This window comes from Aulostomus chinensis, chromosome 1 (assembly GCF_037954235.1).
Source record: "Aulostomus chinensis isolate RoL2024-O1b breed Wild chromosome 1, RoL_Achi_v1.0, whole genome shotgun sequence".
Lineage (NCBI taxonomy): Eukaryota > Metazoa > Chordata > Actinopteri > Syngnathiformes > Aulostomidae > Aulostomus > Aulostomus chinensis.
This window is the reverse complement of record NC_141320.1, coordinates 41,339,153-41,357,935: the sequence shown is the minus strand read 5'-3', so window position 1 is coordinate 41,357,935 and position 18,783 is coordinate 41,339,153. Positions and strand designations below refer to the sequence as shown.

The 18,783-nt window shown below is 46.5% G+C and overlaps 4 non-coding genes across 4 annotated transcripts; 3 read left to right on the top strand and 1 right to left on the bottom strand.

The window, feature by feature from the left end:
- The first annotated feature begins 10,352 nt into the window (after window positions 1–10,352).
- trnas-gcu (transfer RNA serine (anticodon GCU)) lies at window positions 10,353–10,434 on the top strand. Its single transcript has one exon. It is a non-coding gene; the product is annotated as a tRNA-Ser (tRNA).
- A 2,669-nt stretch (window positions 10,435–13,103) lies between these two features.
- On the top strand, window positions 13,104–13,185 carry trnal-aag (transfer RNA leucine (anticodon AAG)). Its single transcript has one exon. It is a non-coding gene; the product is annotated as a tRNA-Leu (tRNA).
- A 3,091-nt stretch (window positions 13,186–16,276) lies between these two features.
- On the bottom strand, window positions 16,277–16,348 carry trnae-cuc (transfer RNA glutamic acid (anticodon CUC)). Its single transcript has one exon. It is a non-coding gene; the product is annotated as a tRNA-Glu (tRNA).
- A 1,634-nt stretch (window positions 16,349–17,982) lies between these two features.
- trnaa-ugc (transfer RNA alanine (anticodon UGC)) lies at window positions 17,983–18,054 on the top strand. Its single transcript has one exon. It is a non-coding gene; the product is annotated as a tRNA-Ala (tRNA).
- Window positions 18,055–18,783: the final 729 nt, after the last annotated feature.

Here is an 18,783-nt window from a genome sequence, read left to right as displayed (position 1 = left end):
CAGGGACTTGAACCCTGGACCCTCACATTAAAAGTCTGATGCTCTACCGTCTGAGCTCCTCAGGCTCTTTCTACAGCATTTAGACAGGAACAGAAACACCTGTGAAGGTCAAACTGATGCTTTCTTGACTTGTTCAGTCCTCCATGTTAAAGTCCACCATGCTTTTGATTGGCTCTGATTCTCTGTGGCAAAATCCAACAAGAGGTTCCAAAAATGTCCTGAATGTCACAAGAATGCACAGGACAAGATGTTAGTTTCCTTCATGTCTGCAGTTCCTCCACTGGAAAGTAAAGTCAATGCTGCTCTTCTGAAACCTGGGATCGGACCAGGGACCTTTAGATCTTCAGTCTAAGGCTCTCCCAACTGAGCTGGTTCAGTTCTGAGTGAGGGCCCTGCTTCTCTCATTTATAATCTCTTCCACTCTCACTGGACCTTAGAGAGGATTGGAGCTTCTGAAGTCCTGACACATTGAACAGTTCTACAGGACCAAACTGAACGAACTGAAGAAGCTTCTTGGAACTCTAAACTTCTTAACTCTCTTTCTCCAAGAACTGTGCCTGGACGAAGGCCGTTTCCAGCTGTCCTTCAAGCTGACGAGGGCCAAGTTTGATGACCTGTTTGTGAGGATATCAAGGATGGACACCAACTACAGGCCCCAGGTCCGTTGACATGACTTCCCTGACACCAGGGGAATGTCAACGCTGACAGGCTCTCTGGACTCATTGTCATGAGAATTTGTCACATCAGTTGAATATCTTCACATACGTGAATTCATTGAAGGAGTGTGGTTCTGGACCTGCTCTACCTGTCAAGTGTCTTGAGAGAACTTTTGTTGTGATGTGGCACAATATAAATAACATTGACTCGACAATAAATCGACTCTTTCCCCAACCATTTAAAGCAAACAGCCGTTCCCACTGATCCTGGATCTGTGCAACGTTCCTGCTTTTTAAAAGGAAAATTGTCATCATTGCTTTTGCAGGATGTGCTGGCTGATGGAGAATTGTTGGCTATGAACTCACTGAACTCAGTCCAAGTCATTAGTTTTGAGCAAACTCATGACTCCTGATGTTTAACTCAATTGTTTGTTAAACACAGAGATCCAGGTGTAGTTCCTCTATGTTCATCCACTAAACTAGAATAGAGTTCTCCTCTTTCCATGGTGGAACAAAGAAGGGGGAGGGTCAATAAGAATATGATCTTTGGACGTTACAGCATCTAAAGACTCAAATCCATATTTCAGGATACATATTTGAGAGGGAGGAAACAGTGATGGGAGGCTGGAGGCTTTAAGGGCTTGATTTTTAGCGGCCAGTGAAGCCACCTTTTGCTGGCTGAGTCCCAGAGACTCATAGAGGCTCTTTGTGGAGGATTTCCATGAGAGTCCAGCATCGGAACTTGTTAGTTTCCTGTCAACTGAGTCCAGGATGTCCCCGAGGTCCTTATTGGGTGATGAGGGTGCGCTGGACGGTCGGCTTCTTTTGGGAAGTGGGGTCGCCACGTTACCGGTCCTCCCCACGACGGGTCGGTGGCAGCACTCGTCTACGTTCCCCTGCAGACTTTCTGCGGTTCCTTCTTCCAGATTTTATTGATGAGGATTGTTGTGGATGAGAGAATTGAAAATTCTTACTTCAGTTTGAGGTTTTGATGATTCAAACTGTGTAGACTGGCGTTAAGAAGTTAGCTTGTTTGGATAAATTCAGGTGTGAGCCACCACACTGAATCAGGCACAGGTAGGACGTTCACCCTGACATAGAACATCAACAGCTTAACGTTGCTGCAGGACTCCAACCTGAGCAGGGACACCCCAATGGATTTCTAGTCCATCGCCTTCACCACTCAGCCACAACGACCACATTCACACACACATTTGAAGAGGATGGATATTCACAAAATGATCTTAATTTCTGTCACAAGCCCATTTGTGTGAGGTCCTATTTTCTCTTTTTCAGCATTCCTTTGTTTCCAGGTCTCTAATAAGTGCAGAATTACAAAGACAAGCAAGCTGGATCCATCCTGGGCAGGTGATAGGAGCCACTGACCACTGGCCAGAGACCCTGGCACAGACGTTGGGGGTGGTGAGAGAGAGCATTTCTACAATTATATTCTACATTTATAGAAGTCTACAATCCTACAATTTCATTGAGCAGACGCTTTTGTCCACAGCCACGTACGTACATCACATGTATAGAATATATATGTTCCTCTTTCATCTACTGATTAACCACTAAATGCAGTCAAATGCCAGTAAATTCTGAGTATTTATTCATTATTCATGATTATTTATTATTTTTGAATCCATTTTCACTGTCACTCTTCTGTTCATTTTCAGTTTGATTCATAAAAATGAACAAACTTTGACGTGTTTTCTTCTCTTGTGTGTCAACAACTTTGGATTGGGAATCTCCTGACAAACAGACCACATGACCAGGAGGAAGTGTTGTTGGTGAGTTTGGCCCCTGAGCTCAAGACAGTTGGGACCAATAAAGGACAGCTTCAAATGCAGCTGTGAAGCCTCATTGTCAGCTGGGAGGAACGACAGGTGTCTCCCTCTAGTGGCTCCTCACAGCAACACCAGCCTCATTTCATTCACATGCATCCACCACCTCACTACCAAAGGCCAGTTGGGCCTCCACAGACAGGAGAGTTTCAAGTGTTGGACAAAGGTCTTTAAGATGTTCTTATTAATTCTATAACATCTGAGATTAAAATCTATGGAATTACAACCAACAAGCAGTCAAACACCTGATCAGATGCTCCTTCATGAGGCTGAGAAGAATCAATCTAAACTGGGATGAAGAAAATTAACTGAGAGGAGAAACCTCCTGATTGGCTGACATGGACCCACCTGATCCATGTCAGCCTTGTTGGATCAGAAAGAGGTGGATCAAAGGAATCAGTGGATCAAGACTCAGGTGGCAGATGAAGAATCTCTGTATTCACAATGGAGTCAGAGAAATCTTCCAACGTGAGAGAACGTGACAGACCATTTTATACTGAAGACAGGCTGTGTGTGTGTGTGTGTGCGCGTGTGCGTGTGTGCGTGCGCCACTCAGCCTTCAGGAGACAAAGACCGAGGCCGGGGGTTCACGGACTTCTCCTTCTTTCCTTGTTGTTTGAAAACCTCCCGCGTCTTCTTCTCGTTTTGTGAAGCGCGTTTTGATGACGTATGTGGTGACGTCCGAAGCCTCTCCAGCCAGCAGTGACCACGTGACTGATTCAGGACCTGCTTCTCCGGCTTGGCCTGAGATTCTAAATGTAAAGCAGTGAAACGCCGTGGTTTCCTCCCTCCTCGTCCAAAAGCGTTCGCTATTTGATCAAAGGAAGGAGAAACAAGTGACTCCATGTTGTGGAGGCTGAACTCAGAGTTGAGAGAACTTTCATTCTGATCTGAGAGCAGCAACAAAGCCACTGAGAAAAACTGAACCACTGTCAGAGTCGGCACAGCATCAGCAGTCAGGCTGTGTTCACACTGGGAGAAACCATCGGACAGAAACCTCCCTCAGTCACACTGAAGGAACCTGAACTGACTGCTGCAGCTGGGACACACACACACACACACACACACACACACACACACACACACACACACACACACACACACACACACACTCAGCAGGAAACATGAACAGAGAGATAAAAGCACAGGATGACTCCTCCTCCTCCTTCCAGAGATCAACTGATCTCCAGATTGACTTCAGTTCTTTGATCAGAATTCTTCTTCCTCCTTGATAGATTTATTGATACTTTGTCATAGACGGTCCATTCCTATTGGAGGATGTTAAAGAGCAGAAGAACCAGGTTCCCATGTATGGAACTAAAATATTTATATACTGTATTGCAGTCGTTTCCAATATCCATCCATCCATTCTCTTCCTCTTATTCCTGTTAGGGTCATGGGGGGTGGAGCCTATCCCAGCATCTACAGGTGAGAGGCAGGGTTCACCCTGGACAGGTCACCAGTCCATCACAGGACCAACACATAGAGACAGACAACCATTCACTCTCACAGTCACACCTACAGTCAATTTAGAGTATCAATCAGCCTCGTCCCCTCTTGATGTCTTTGGACTGTGGGAGGAAGCTGGAGTACCAGAGAGAACCCACACAGGAACAGGAGAACATGGAGACTCCACACAGAAAGATCCTGTGCTCCAGCCGGGACTGGAACCCTGAACCTTCTTGCTGTGAGGTATTTTTATCTCACAAGTGGAAAAATGTAGAATCTTCATGTCATTACATGTCGTTCTCCATTGGGTCACTAGGGGGCAGCACCTACCTGCTCACCAATATGAGCCTTCAGTGTGTCAGGGGGTAGAATTCAGTCACCACCAATGACATCAGAGTCAGAGTTTAGACATCAAAGACAGACATTAAAGCCTCTCTGATAAAACAAAAATATCCTGCAATATTGTTTTTCCAAAGTGAGACCCTCTTTATTCTCTAGTTTAATCTGCTGCAATAATAATGAGCGTCTTTGTCAGTCTACTGATGAATGTCAGATATCTTTGATGACCAAACCTGGACGTTTGTCTCAGTTTGACTGGAAGTCTCATTCATTCATTTCTCCTCCATGATTTCCTGCAATGATTTCCTGGTTCTGCTCCATTCAGGTTCAGAGAGCTGAGATCAAAATCACTCAGGAATAAAAGAGGAGACACCAACAAGTCAGCATGGAAGAGGAGCAGCTTTTCAAACTGGTCACCCTGGCTGCTGGTCTGGGCCTCCCTTTGCCTCGGTGCTCCTTGAACCAGTGAAGGTCCTGGTCCAGTCTTCTCCACTGAGTCCTGGTCAACAGGGAGCACCTCCCCACCAGAGAGGTGCAGGGCAAAGGAAAGGAAAACTCCAACCAGAATGAACGCTGCACTAAAAACTGCCCTCCATTTCTTGAGGGGAACGTTGGGTCTTCCTCAGGCAAACGGCAGTCAGCAGTGGCTCAACATCTGAACTGAGCCCAGACCTGGTCAGCTGATCATTCACCAGCTCAGCCCCTCCCACTCTTGACGAAGACCTTGAAAACCCCAACATCACCTCCTCCACCTCAGTCTGGCGTGTGTGGATGGAGGGCTGTGATGTCAGCAGCGATGACATCACTGACACAAACACACTGATCTCTGACTGGTTTGGTCTGAGTGGGATTCAGTGACATCACACGACCTGCACCAGATGAAGGGGCGGGGCATCCAGGAACTGTGACATCACTGGTGACTCTTGTTGGGCCGCCTTCTTGGCCAAAGTGGAGGAGAACAGGACCCAAATACAGACGGGGGAGAGGAGCGTTCAACAAAAGGAGGCTTGAATGATGGAAAGACAAAGAACAACAAAGGAACTCAAAGCACCAACAGAGGAGAAAAGACAAAGTAGCAAACAAAAGCCAAACTTCCACTGGAAACTTGGAGGAGCTGGAACAGGAGGGAGAGAACATGAGGCTGAGAACCCTGGAGAATGAGAGGTGGACAAATCCACCAGCGCAGCATCAGGAGAGCAAAGAAACCAGAAGGAGCTTTGAGGAGCTGCTGACATGCAGCCAGGGAGCGTCTGCCTGAGATGGGAGGAGCTGCTCATCCACCCAGATGGAGAAGCAGCCATCTTGCTCTTCTGACGCCGACCGGCAGAAGGAACAGAGGAGGTGAGGGGCCTCACGTTGTCATGGCAACATGGAAACATTCCACTCTATCAGTGTTGCCTCCATCAGACGCACTTCGTCTTTGTGAAGATCAAAGTGAAAGGAAATAATAAAATAAAACACTGAAGGTTGCATGAACTGAGTGACACACTTGAGGATGACATCAGCGAAATGTGTGATGTCACACTGCTGAGTCGTGAGGTCACCACCAGAGAACAAATGAGTGATGAGATGCTGATTATTGACTCTCTACTTTAAATGATCTCACTCTCTTCCAGCTTGAAGAAGTTTGAGGATGAATGAAGTCAAGAACTGGAAAAATGTAGAACGTTCACGTCATTACATGTTGTTCTCCATTGAGTCACTAGGGGGCAGCACCTACCTGCAACTCCCGGGAGCCCTCAGTCTCACCTCATTTTCAGGCTCCAACTAAAATGAAGCTTCAACTCTTCTGAATCCTCTCCACCTGTCAGATCTGTTTGAAACTTCCAGGTTTGATCAACATCCCAGTCTGAACACATCTACAGGTCAGCAGTGACCACAGCGCCACCTACTGGCAGCAGGAAATGACAGATTTGACACTGAGATGTCCTCGTCACGGCGTGATGGAGAGTTCTGATGATTCATCAGCACAATCAGACTCTGAGAACTCCTCCCTGCATGGTTGATGAGGGTCAAAGTTCCCATGTGTCTCACTTCAGGAGGAGGACCAGAGATTTTAGGCTCATGTGAGTGGTTGATTCTAATGCAAGAATAACAGACCACAGACTAGTCAGTGAATAAAACTGCCGACTTTTTTATAGACAGAAAATGTCAGAAAAACAAAAACTATTGGTACCAAACCCTTTACATCCACACACATTCAATAAAGGAGTCTCCCTCCAACCAACAGACAGAAACCAGACCTCAGGAGAATCAGGTTATTGACCTCTTTTGAGTCTTATTTGAAGTTAACCCGACTTATTTGAGTTGAGGTTTAATTTGGTGGCTGGATTTCTATGATTGTTTGTTTACTTCACGGTGTCTATTTGAGTTTCCTCAGTCTAGGTTCTCATTTGATCTTGGTTCAGCCTTTTTATGAGTTTTAGTTCTACGTTCCCTCTTCCTGTTGGGTTGTTTCACCGGCTCTATCCAAGCTTGAACTCCCTTTCAACAACCCACTCATGTAACACCGATTTGGCACACAATCAGGAAACGTGAACAAAACAAAGTTATAAAAATAAAACTCAGGGCCAAAATATTTCAATTTACAACTCAATCTCACAAATCAATGATCAGAGTCTCTCCCGTTCATCACCAGTCTTTTGTTCAGTCCGTTATCAGTCCAAAAGAAATTCAAGGTGTCTCTGTGAAACCTGTCAGTTCTGTCCTACCACAATCCCACCGTCAGGGTCAGTGTCACCTGGGTGGGTGAGGTTTGCGGCGCCATTTTCCACTCTGACTCTCTCTCTCCTGTGGGTGGCTCGCCATCTTTTCTCCACAGCATCAGGTGTGTTTGCACACCAGTGATCCCGCCTACAAAACCTGGCCAAATCCTCGTTCACAACGCAATCAACACAATCCAGAATCATGGACAGAAGTTGAGTCCAGTGTCTTCTCAAAAAATGAAGGGACCAAGGAGAAAACCTCAAAAGAGTCTGCTTTGTTTACTCTTTCCTCTCTCATTCTCGAGTCGTCCGTCTGCTTTAGTTTACTTTATTTATATTTGTACAGCACTTTTCATTCAGAGACTGCAACACAAAGTGCTTCACAGAACTGAGAGAAAACAGGCAACATTCAATAAAATATAAAACAATACAATAAATACATGTTAAGAACCCGGCCTTCCCAACCCACATGACCACATACATGCACACACTACCCCCCACACACACACACGCATACACACAACCACACACTGACTGTAAGTAGGAACATGGCAGGGCACTGAAAATCCTAGTGAGGAAAGACCACCTATGGGGGCCATCCTCACCAGGAGGTGCCACAGCCCACAACCACAGGGAGCGCCACCACCCAGACCCCCCGACCCGGACAGACCGGGTACACTCCACATATCATGCAGAGCCCCCCAGCTCTCCGGGCCTGGACGATCCCAAGGACGACGCCCCCGCAGGCGGACCAGACACACCTCCCAGTGTGGAGGGCCCCCACCAGGAAACACTGGAGCTAAAAACTAAAAGACTAAAAGAAGGTAGAGTAGGAAAGAACAGAAATTACAATGATATTAAAATATCAGAATGACATAAAATATATATAAAATCTAAAAGTTTAAGAGCTAATAAAAAAGTAGAATAAAATAATTAAAAGACTAAAGTAACAATAAGATATCGTGATAAAATGAAAGGATAAGAGAGACTAAGTCAGTTAAAAGCTAAGCTAAAAAGGGGAGTCTTGAGCCTCCTTTTAAAAACATCAACAGTCTCTGCTGTCCTGATGTTCTCTGGCAGGCTGTTCCAGAACTTTGGGCCATAATGGCTGGATGCAGCCTCCCCGTGGGTTTTAGTTCTGACTCTTGGAACGACTAAAAGGCCGGTGCCAAAGGACCTCAGGGTCCACGAAGGTTGATATGACAAAAGCAGTTCAGATAAATAAGGTGGGCCAAGACCATTAAGACACTTAAAAACTACTAAAAGAACCTTAAAATTGATCCTGAAACACACGGGGAGCCGATGCAGCGACTTTAAAACTGGTGTAATGAGCTCCCGCCCTCTGGTCCTCGTCAGCACACGTGCTGCAGAATTCTGGAGTCATTGTAGATTGTAGATGGTTGTTTTGGGGAGACCAGAGAGCAGCAGGGTACTACAAGAATCTGAACGACTGGAAATAAAAGCATGCATCAGCACCTCCGTGTTGGCCTGAGAGGAACGGGCGATTCTGGCTCTGTTCTTAAGATGATAAAAACCTCTCTTAGTTATGTTCTTGACGTGTGGAATGAAATTCAGCTCAGAGTCCAAAATGACACCCAGGTTCTTTACAGATTGTGAAGGTGATGTGATCCTTTGATGAGTTTAGGATCAGTCAGAGATCAAAGACTGAAGCAGGAGATCAATGAACAAAATTCAGACATCAAAGACAGAATTCAGACATCAAAGACAGAATTCAGACATCAAACACATCCCTGATGGAGGCTACACCCCCCCCCCCCAGACAGTTTCCATTTAAGTCGTAAGTTTTATTTGTACAGCGCCAAATCACAACAAATGTTATCTCATGACACTTCACAAGTAGAGCAGGTCCAGCGCCTCACTCCTTCAATCAGTTTCTTCTCCGCTTCGAGGACCCTGACACCCCCCCCCCACACCAGACTCACACCATCACCTGACGACACGCCCCTCAGTGTGACCACAGCAGACGTGAGGAAGACCTTTCAGGGAATCAACCCTCGCAAAGCTGCAGGCCCAGACAACATCCCAGGGTGAGGACTGAAGGACTGTGCACAACAGCTGTCCAAGGTGCTGGCGGACATCTTCAACACCTCACGGGCGCTGCCATCTGTCCCAAACCTGCCATCTGTCCCAAGACTGCCACTATTGTCCCTGTCCCCAAGTGCTCCACAGTGACAGGCCAAAATGACTACCGACCCATTGCACTCACCCCAGTAGTTATGAAGTACTTTGAGAGGCTGGTCAAGGCCCACATAGAGGCCTCCATCAATGTCTCTGTGGACCCCCACCAGTACGCCTACAGGCAACACCGCTCCACTGATGACGCCATTTCACCAGTGGTCCACAGAGCCCTCACCCATCTGGAGAGCAGGAACTCCTATGTCCGCCATCTCTTCCTGGACTCCTCCTCTGCCTTCAACGCCATCATCTCACATGGGGGACCTGTTCAGTGGACCTGAGGACTGGTGACCTGTTCAGGGTGAACCCTGCCTCTCACCAAATGTCACCCCCCCATAACCTTTAACAAATCAGTGGTACAGAAAATGGATGGAGTGACTGATTCACTGCAGAGGCACAGTGATGTTATTAATGGAGGAGTCTTTTCATTAAAGACTGAAGCTCCATACAAGACAGAGTCTGTAGACAAGAACATCACAACCTGGGAAGCTCTCACTTCTTTGGACAGACAGCTTTGATTTCAGGTTCTACCTCTGTAAAATTGAAAGTAAAGTAAATTGAGCACCTGTGAAGGTAAAACTGATGATGTCATGACTTGTTCAGTCCTCCAACGTTAAAGTCCAACAAGCTTTTGATTGGCTCTGATTCTCTGTGGCAAAATCCTACAAGAGGAAACAGAAAATCTTGAGGTTGTCTCACTTTTTTTTAAAGAAACTCAGCACAGGACAGTGATAGGAGGCTTGTTTCCTTGATGTGGGCTTCACCTCCACTGTTGTCCACATTTAAATGCTGGCTGATGCTGGTCCCCTGTTGAAACCTGGACCAGACCAGGGACCTTCAGACCTTCAGTCTAACGCTGTTCCAGCATTGGATGAAAGAGACTGGTGCTCTCGTCTTCTTCAACATTGACTTGTTCTATCAGGAAAAGAGAATCTGAGCTTGGATGTCATTTAGCAGTCAAAGGCTTGTTAAACTGGTAAACATCAGCTGGTGTTCACTCTGATGATGTAGCGATGGTCTGGATTCTTCCTTCTGGAGCACCAAGCTGCTGGGAAGAAGCCTGATGATGTCAGAGTTGTGTTCAGTGGCTCCTGCTGGGTCCATTTCTGACAAATGGGCTCCAAAGAGTTCAGCTGTTTCAGAGGTCAGGGTTGCTGTCGGCAGACGAGGTGGCCGAGTGGTTAAGGCGATGGACTGCTGATCCATTGTGCTCTGCACGCGTGGGTTCGAATCCCATCCTCGTCGCAAGTGTCTCTAGTTTCTGCTCCTAGATTATGGAATTACTGTGAGGCTTTTAACTGACACAGATACCAGTTGAGTCAACTTCCCTTTCATAACCTGACCAAAACAACTCTGACACCCAGAGCTCACATGTGTCAATCACCTCTGGAGAAGGTCCCGCCCCCTTAGAGCCATAAATCCTCCCATCAGTGAAGAAAACTGAAGACGCCTCTTGGATGAGCGCTGAAGCGTCTTCTAGAAACCTGAAACAGTCCACTTAGTACGTTTAAATAATTCTACAATCCTACAGTTTCATTGAGCTTTTGTCCAAAGCCACGTGCATGTATCACATGTATATAATATATATGTGACACTCTTTCATCTACTCATTAACCAAAAATGCAGTCTAATTCCAGTAAATTTGTGCAGAAGAAAACGTTGTTTGTGCTGCTTCTTTATTTATTTATTTAGTTTAGTTCGTATTTTTTAATGTATTTTCTTTCAGTTCACATTTTGTCCATTAACTTCATAATCAGAGTCGCCATCTCATCACATGACTAAAGTCTGGGTTCTGTATTGGTGGTAAAATATCCTTCCATGCCCCTCACTAGTTTGCACACAGAAAAGCATTTTTTACTGGTTTCAGATCTCTTAGCTTGTTCGCTCTCTTAAACCAGCTGTGGCAGCTTTCATTGTGTGATCGTTGTCGTCATCTTCCACTTATTCCTTACTAGTAAGGGTCGCGGGGTGTAGAGCCTATACCAGCATCTACGGGCAAGAGGCGGGGTTCACCCTGGACAGGTCACCAGTCCATCGCAGGGCCAACACACAGAGACAAACAACCATTCGCACTCACATTCATACCTACAGTCAATTTAGAGTATCAATCAGCCTCGTCCCCAAATTGCATGTCTTTGGATGGTGGGAGGAAGCTGGAGTACCAGAGAGAACCCACACAGGAACAGGGAGAACATGGAGACTCACACAGAAAGATACTGTGCCAGAGCTGGGACTCGAACCCAGAACCTTTTTGCTGTGAGCCCACAGTGCTGACCACTGCACCACTGCACCACCGTGCACCCCTCATTGTATGATTTATTTTGAAATATAAATATGGAACAGAACCATTGGAATCAGATGTCAGGACATTTGAAGGAATGTCAATCTCCTGTTGAATTGTTGCAGTGTGCAGCTGAGGCTCTCTGGCAGTGGCACCAGGAGCCCCAATGGCAGAACCTGGACCCTCCTGGAGGAGAACCACAGGTGAGTGCCTTCTTGGCTCCAGATTGATGGAAATCAAGTGTCTGAGGCTGTCAGCAGCCATTAAGTTGATCTGGTTGGCACTGGTATTTGTTCTTGCTGCAGCTCAGGAGTGATTCAGGAGAAGAGTTTCAGAACAGCCCAGGTTGGGGACTGGAATTTTAAAATTTCCCCTGGAACCAGACAACCTTGGGAGGTAAAACCTCCAATCCTAGCCACTCAGATGCAGCAGCAGAAGAAGCTGTCATCCACCCTGACAGTCAGAGCATCAAGTCAAGGAAACATCACCATCTTGTAGTTCCAAACCTTCACCTGTCAGATTCAGCTACTTCTGATTGTGGGACTTTAAACTTGAACACAATGGAATTTGGACAAGGAGTTTTCCTTCCAGTCCAAACATCATCGTCCAGCCTCCAACCAGAGGTCCATCAGTTATCATGGAGCCACAGGTGGAGTCTGGATTCTTTTCTAGAATGAGACGGCAATGACAGTCCTGCCAAATGACATCACTGACATGACTGGATGACTTCAGTCACGTGACTGGATGACTTCAGTCACATGACTAGATGACAGTGTAGATGCAAATGTAGAGGTTGGGGAAATCGTCTCTGAGAATCCAGCTTGAACCCACAGCCTCCTTGTTTTCCAAAAACCCAAACAGCGACCATCAGTCTCCCTCCAATCCTGTACTTGGGTAAACAACAAAAACAGAGTAAAAGTCTCTGGCAACATATTTGTTTCCTGTAGGGTTTCTTCATGTATGTGTGGTGTACCTGCTTTCCCAGAGGACTGCCATCTTTGTTCTGTGGGCTGACATGTTTTAGTGTCAGCACAGGTCTTTGCGCTGAGACTGAACTCTCATTCTCCTCCAACTATTATTTCCACCTCACACTCCTGCAGATATTCAAGTGAACAGGGAACACAAATTTATGCTCAACTTCTCCTGTGTATTCATCCACAGTCACTAAACAACAACCAAACCAAACAAAAGGGGTTTGCTAGCATGGCGATCAGCTGTAGTTCACCATCTTATCCAGGTCACATGACTCAGGAGTAGCATGGCCGTCTGGCAACCAAAGGGTGGCTGGTTTGATCCTCACTTTCTCCAGTGACCATGTCAAAGTGTCCTTGAGTAAGACACTGAACCCCTAAATACTTCTGATGAGTAGGTTGGCTCCTTGCATGGCAGCCTTCAGCATCAGTGTGTGAGTGTGTGAATGAGAGGACATTGTTCAGCTCTTTGAGTGCTGCTGAGGTAGAAAGGCTCTGTACAAACTGAGTCCTTTTACCATTTCTTTCCTGCTTCTAGCAGCGCTGTCGTCACTTCCTGTGACCGTGGAGGGAAGGGGTCCCCCTTCAGAATAAGTTTGATATCATTGTTACTTCCTCTTCAACACGCCTTTAGCAGACCAACTCAGAGAGCAGCACAGTGAGGTAGTGTGGCCGAGCGGTCGAAGGCGCTGGATTAAGGCTCCAGTCTCTAAGGAGGCGTGGGTTCAAATCCCACCACTGCCATCATGTCCCAGGTCACTGGAGAGGTGTGGCTCTCACAGCCTTTCCTTTCACTTCCACAGGTATCTTCAAACCTGTGACCAAAAGAAGAAGTAGGTCCTGAAAACTCTCCAGCTGGTCCAGAACGCTGCGGCCCGCGTGTTGACTAGAACTAGTAGACAGTACTCCTGTACTGGCTTCTCTGCATGGCTACCTGTCAAATTTAGGATAGAATTCTAAATTCTCCTTCTACCATCAAAGTCTTCAACAGTCAGGCTCCTTCCTACCTGACAGAGCTCCTAGTCCCCTATTATCCAGCTAGAACCCTTCGCTCCCAGGATGCAGGGTTACTGGTGGTTCCTAGAGTTCTAAAAGTAGACTGGGAGCCAGAGCCTTCAGCTATCAGGCTCCCCTCCAGTGGAACCGTCTCCCAGTTTCAGTCCAGGATGCAGACACCCTCTCGACCTTTAAGAGCGGACTAAAGACCTTCCTTTTTGATCAGCCTTATAGTTGGGCTGCTGAGGGTGGCCCTTAGATATGCTGCTATAGGCTTAGGCTGCTGGGGGATCTCCCATGGTGCACTGGGCTTCTCTCTCCTCCTCTCTGTCCTCCTTTATTTGTCATTTATAAATCATACTCAGATGTGTCACTAACTCCCTCTCCCTTCATCCCAGATGTCGGTGCTGCTGGAGGAGGCTGCAGACCTGAAGAGGCTCAAGCTGCCACCCGTAGCTCCACCTGCTCACCGTCTGTCCATCAGTCTCTTCACTTCTCTCTCTCTTTATCTCTGTCCCTCTCTTTCCTTCTGTATATCTGTCTTCCTCCATTCTCTGTCTTTGTCTCTGCCCCACTCTCCTGCTCTCTTTCCCCCCAACCGGTCAAAGCAGAAGGCCATCCCCACTGATCCTGGATCTGCTCGATGTTCCTGCCTGTTAAAAGGAAGGTTTTTGTCACCACTGTTGAAGGATGTACTGCTGGTGGAGAACTGTTGGGTGGAGGTTCATTGAAGGAGTTTGGTGCTGGACCTGCTCTACTAGTGAAGAGTCATGAGAGAACTTTGTTGTGATTTGGTTCAATACAAATAAAACTGACTTGACTTGACTACATCTATATACATGTACATCTCTATAGGTTTATCTTTACATCTCTATAACAACATCTTGTCTTATTATGGCAAAAGGTTTCTGAGGTTTGTACAGTAACTTGGGGGGGGGGGGTACCACAGCATTAGCTGTTTCCCATGGACTCTGCATCATTCACAACTCCTAAGCAGGTTACTAAAACAATATTATGAAGAATAATAATCATTTACAATATTTTCATAAAGCAGCAAACCGACAGATCCTTGTCCCTGATTCTTCTGTCTCTGCCCTCCATGCAGGTCCTACCTCAGACGGTGCTCACAGTGGTCCTCAGTGAGCTCAGGGAGCTTGTGAGGATAACCAGACACATGAAAAACTAGAGGGAACATTGGCTGGAGCTCAGTGTCTCCTGATGTACATGGCAGGGAAGCTGCTGCTGATGTCATCAAAATGAGCCCTGGAATCACAAGGTTTGCTGTGACGAAAGGCACTGACATCAAGACATGTTTGGAGCTGTTTATGGTTGATGGTTCTGTTCATGCCACTGTCACTAAAAAGAGTCAGCATTGCTGTGACAAACCTCAAAGGAAAAAAAGTCCATGGTGACAAGTGGAAAGACATTGATGAGGGACACCTGGATGCTTCTGTTGGTGTTCTTCTTCTTCCTGGAGTGTTCAGATCCTGCAGTGAGGCCACTGATCGTCTCTGGGACGCATCGACAGGCAGAAATATTTTCTGGGCCACAAGGCCACTTCAGAACTTTCAACGAACATCAAGAGTCCTCAGATTTGACGACAGAGACACCGGAGCAAGAACTGACAAGCTTGCCCCCATTGGGGATGTCTGGGAAAGATGGGTGCAGCTCCTTGCACCAACATTCAACCCAGGGCCAGAGGTGAGAGTGGATGAACGTCTTGTCCCTTTCTGAGGAAAATGCCCCTTCCAGCAGTCCATGCCCAGTAACCAGGAAGGACGGCAGAGCAGAGTTTGTGTTCTGGCTTGTTCTGCTTTTCATTTAGTGTTTATATTAAAGTTCTGTTGCTGAAAAAAAGACTTTTATGCCAAACCCAAAGGTTCATTTTATCATTTTTTTAATTGAAATCAAGGGTTTACTGACTAAAAAAAGGTCCAGAGGCCCACAACAAAATATTCAAATCAATATTTCCATGGATAAGGAAGCCTAACAAGGAAACCAAGAGATGGAAACAACTTGGATGATAGAAAATTGTTTTTAGTGAATTTTACAGCTGATTGAAGATGTGGGTCAAAACTGACCGTTACCATAGAGATGGGAACAGAAAACTCAAATGGAAGCTCAAAAGGGGACTGAGCTCCAATGGTAGAGTGCTAGCTTAGCATGTGAGAGGTAGAGGGATCCATGCCCTCCTTCTCAGAATACTTCAGCTTGGTCTGTTGATCAGAGGAGCTGCTGGGTGATGAATGCTGATGTTTGTCCACTGGTGTGATAAAGTGTCCCCTGTTACTGAGATGAGGATGAACACCTGCTCAGGTCAAAGCTGCAATCAAACCAGGGACTCTGAACCTCCCACACAGTGAAGGAGTTTGTCCTGCAGGTTGATGGACGCTTATTAAGTTCTATCTTTGATCAAATATAAGAAATGTAAAATAATTCAACATTGATTGCATTTCCCTCCTTTCTTTGGTGCCCTCAGACTTTCTGAGAACTGTAGGAGGAACTGCTCTCTGTTCTGTGTTTGTTCTGCTCAATGGAGGAAGGAACGGAGCTCTAAGTTTTCCAGTTCCTACATCAGTGAACAGACTTTCTGTGCTGCAAGGAACCAAAGCTACTAAGGAGGATTACAGTTTGTCCTTGCAGGAGTCAGTGACTTAATAGAGTCAAACAAAGGGTTGAACCTGAATGAGACAGTCACCCTTCAACATGGGGCCATGGCAGAGTGAACCAAGAACACTGCAATGGGGGTGAGAGTGGAGCCATGATGGACTCACAGTTCATCACCTCCACCATCATGTGGACCACCTGATCACCTCTCCCTCAACCTCTAAATAACTCATTCCCTGACCGGGAATCGAACCCGGGCCGCGGCGGTGAGAGCGCCGAATCCTAGCCACTAGACCATCAGGGACCACATTGAGCTTTCCAACAACAGAGACTATAGACAATGACTCAAGAACACAGGACTCTGTGGTCTCAGCTTGAGATGCAGAGGGTCCACCAAAACCACCAGACACCTCAGCCTCCTAAAGACAGTCCACCCCCAGGATCCTGCCCCCCTCTGCTCCAACTCAGCCCTCCATTCATAACATGACTTTGTCTCAGTCTCTTCACAATGCCAGTCACTGAAACACTGACAATGTGATGGGGCTTCCTGTCTTTATTACATTTTCTTCAAAGGATCCCGTGTGTCTTCTTTCTCTCTGTCTGTACTGGAGTGTGGTACCAGGCCCAGCTTGAACGGGTGACTGTGTCTGAGTGGGTCGAGGCTGGGCTGCAGGTATTGGGAGGTTAGAACCCATCTGTGAGGCTCCAGGTGGAGCGATCACCTGTGAGGGTCCAGGGACAGCAGGAAGCTGCACAGATGGTAAAGACATGGAAGGGAGACAGGTGGTGCTGGAGCAGTGACAGGAAGTGTCTGGCATTTTGGTTCATCCTGTGAGCTGACGTGAGGTTGTGGTGTTGCCTCCAGCCTCACCTCCTCATCAGTGTTCAAAAGGTTCAAAGGTGAAAAAATGGGATTCAACCAAACAGCTGGAATGAAGAGTTGGTAACACTTGCAGAGCTGCAGGGAGCTGGACAGGTCTCACCGTGGGGGGATTTGTCCCACAGATCCTGCTGAAGTGGCTCCTCCTCCTGAGACCTGCAATGCTGGCTGGACCTTTGGAAAAAGAACACAACAAATCTTCATAAACATTTACTTCAGCAGGAACACACAAGAAGGAGGGACTGGTTCCTTTTTCATGTTCACTTTTTTGTCGTCTTGGTTCATGTTTTGGTTGTCAAAGTTAATTCTGAATATTTGTGGAAAGTTCGCCTGCCTTTACTTGTACCAATACTTCCTTTAGTAACAAATTAAAAAGCTCAAGCTAAACTTCAGTCAGGACAACCATTCTTTCTCATTCTTCGACCTCTGTTTTATGTCCATGACCATCCTGTCTGTCACCTTTGGTGATGGAGACATCAGTTGATGACATCAGCAACGGTCCTCAACCTAACTGCCTCTGCCAGAAGTGAGCTGTCATCTGTCTCAGGGGACACAGTCGAGTGGACCGGGGCGGATGAGGGCCTGCTGCTTCCTTGAAATATTTCTAAATATTTCAGTTGCAACTGTATAGTGATGGTGGCTCAGTTTAGAGCTGTCAATCAATGTTAATAATTGATCTTAGCATCTGGAGATTATTTTAGGAACACAAATACTTTTACTTCATTCTGAGGATGAGCAGACGTTCAATATAATTCTCATTTCCTGGTCAAAGACTCCTGCTAGTCAGAGAGGATCTGGGCTGGATTGGAAAGCTTCAGAGAGGGAAACCTTCACTCTGGACTGGACTGAGAACGGAGCAGCCTCAGCTTCCTGGAGCCTGACTTGCCTCTGTGGTCTAAGGTTGTGAGGGCTGACATCACAGTGAAACTCCTGAGATCACAGAACCTTTGAGATCACAGGCTGACTTCCTTTTTTCCCTAAAATGAAGAATAATAATTAAAAAAAATGTTGTGTCTGTGTTTGTGTTGCTGCATCAGTTAAACAATGACTCTGACAGAGGGGATGTAGCTCAGTGGTAGAGCGCATGCTTTGCATGTATGAGGCCCCGGGTTCAATCCCCGGCATCTCCAGCTGGTCCTTTGGAGCCTTCATCTTATCAGCTAAATTGATCCATAAATGTGACAACAGTTGATAACAAACTACCAGAAGAGAAACCAGTCTGTTGCATATCAAAGGATTTGTAGCTGGGTCAGTGTGACTGTGAGCCTTCATAGCCAGCATGAAGGAGCTGGTTTTATCTTTGCTGGGGAAATCCCACACACAGCTGCTCTCAGTTCCAAATGTGTGTGTCCTCACTCCTCCGTCCTCCTGCTGCCCTCAGAATACAGACACAATTCAACCTGGCAAGTTTGGAGCATAGAAGTGCTCCTGAAGAGATGTGTGTCAGCCCACAGCTGGCTGTTCTTACCTGGAACCTCAAGATGAAACTGCTTCCACAGACTGGAAATGAATCTGATGTTGACTTTTGGACAAATCACCTGTTCATCAGTTCATCATCACTTCCATCCATTTCTGCTGCTTATCTTGTTATAGAAAGGAGTCTATCTGCTGTGTGACTGAGGCAGTTACTGTGAGCTGCTGCATGTCTCAGTGTGTGTGTGGGGGGGGGGGGCTGTGTGTGACTGGTCGGCTGCCAAGGATTATTGATGAGATCAATCATGATCAGCTCAGAGATCACGGCACAGAAGAAGGAGACTTTTTGATTTTTGGGGGTTCAGTTTCTAAGTCAGACACATCATCACAATTTGAAGTTTTCCTCCAGTAAAAAACAAAACAACACAAAACCATGATTTGACTTT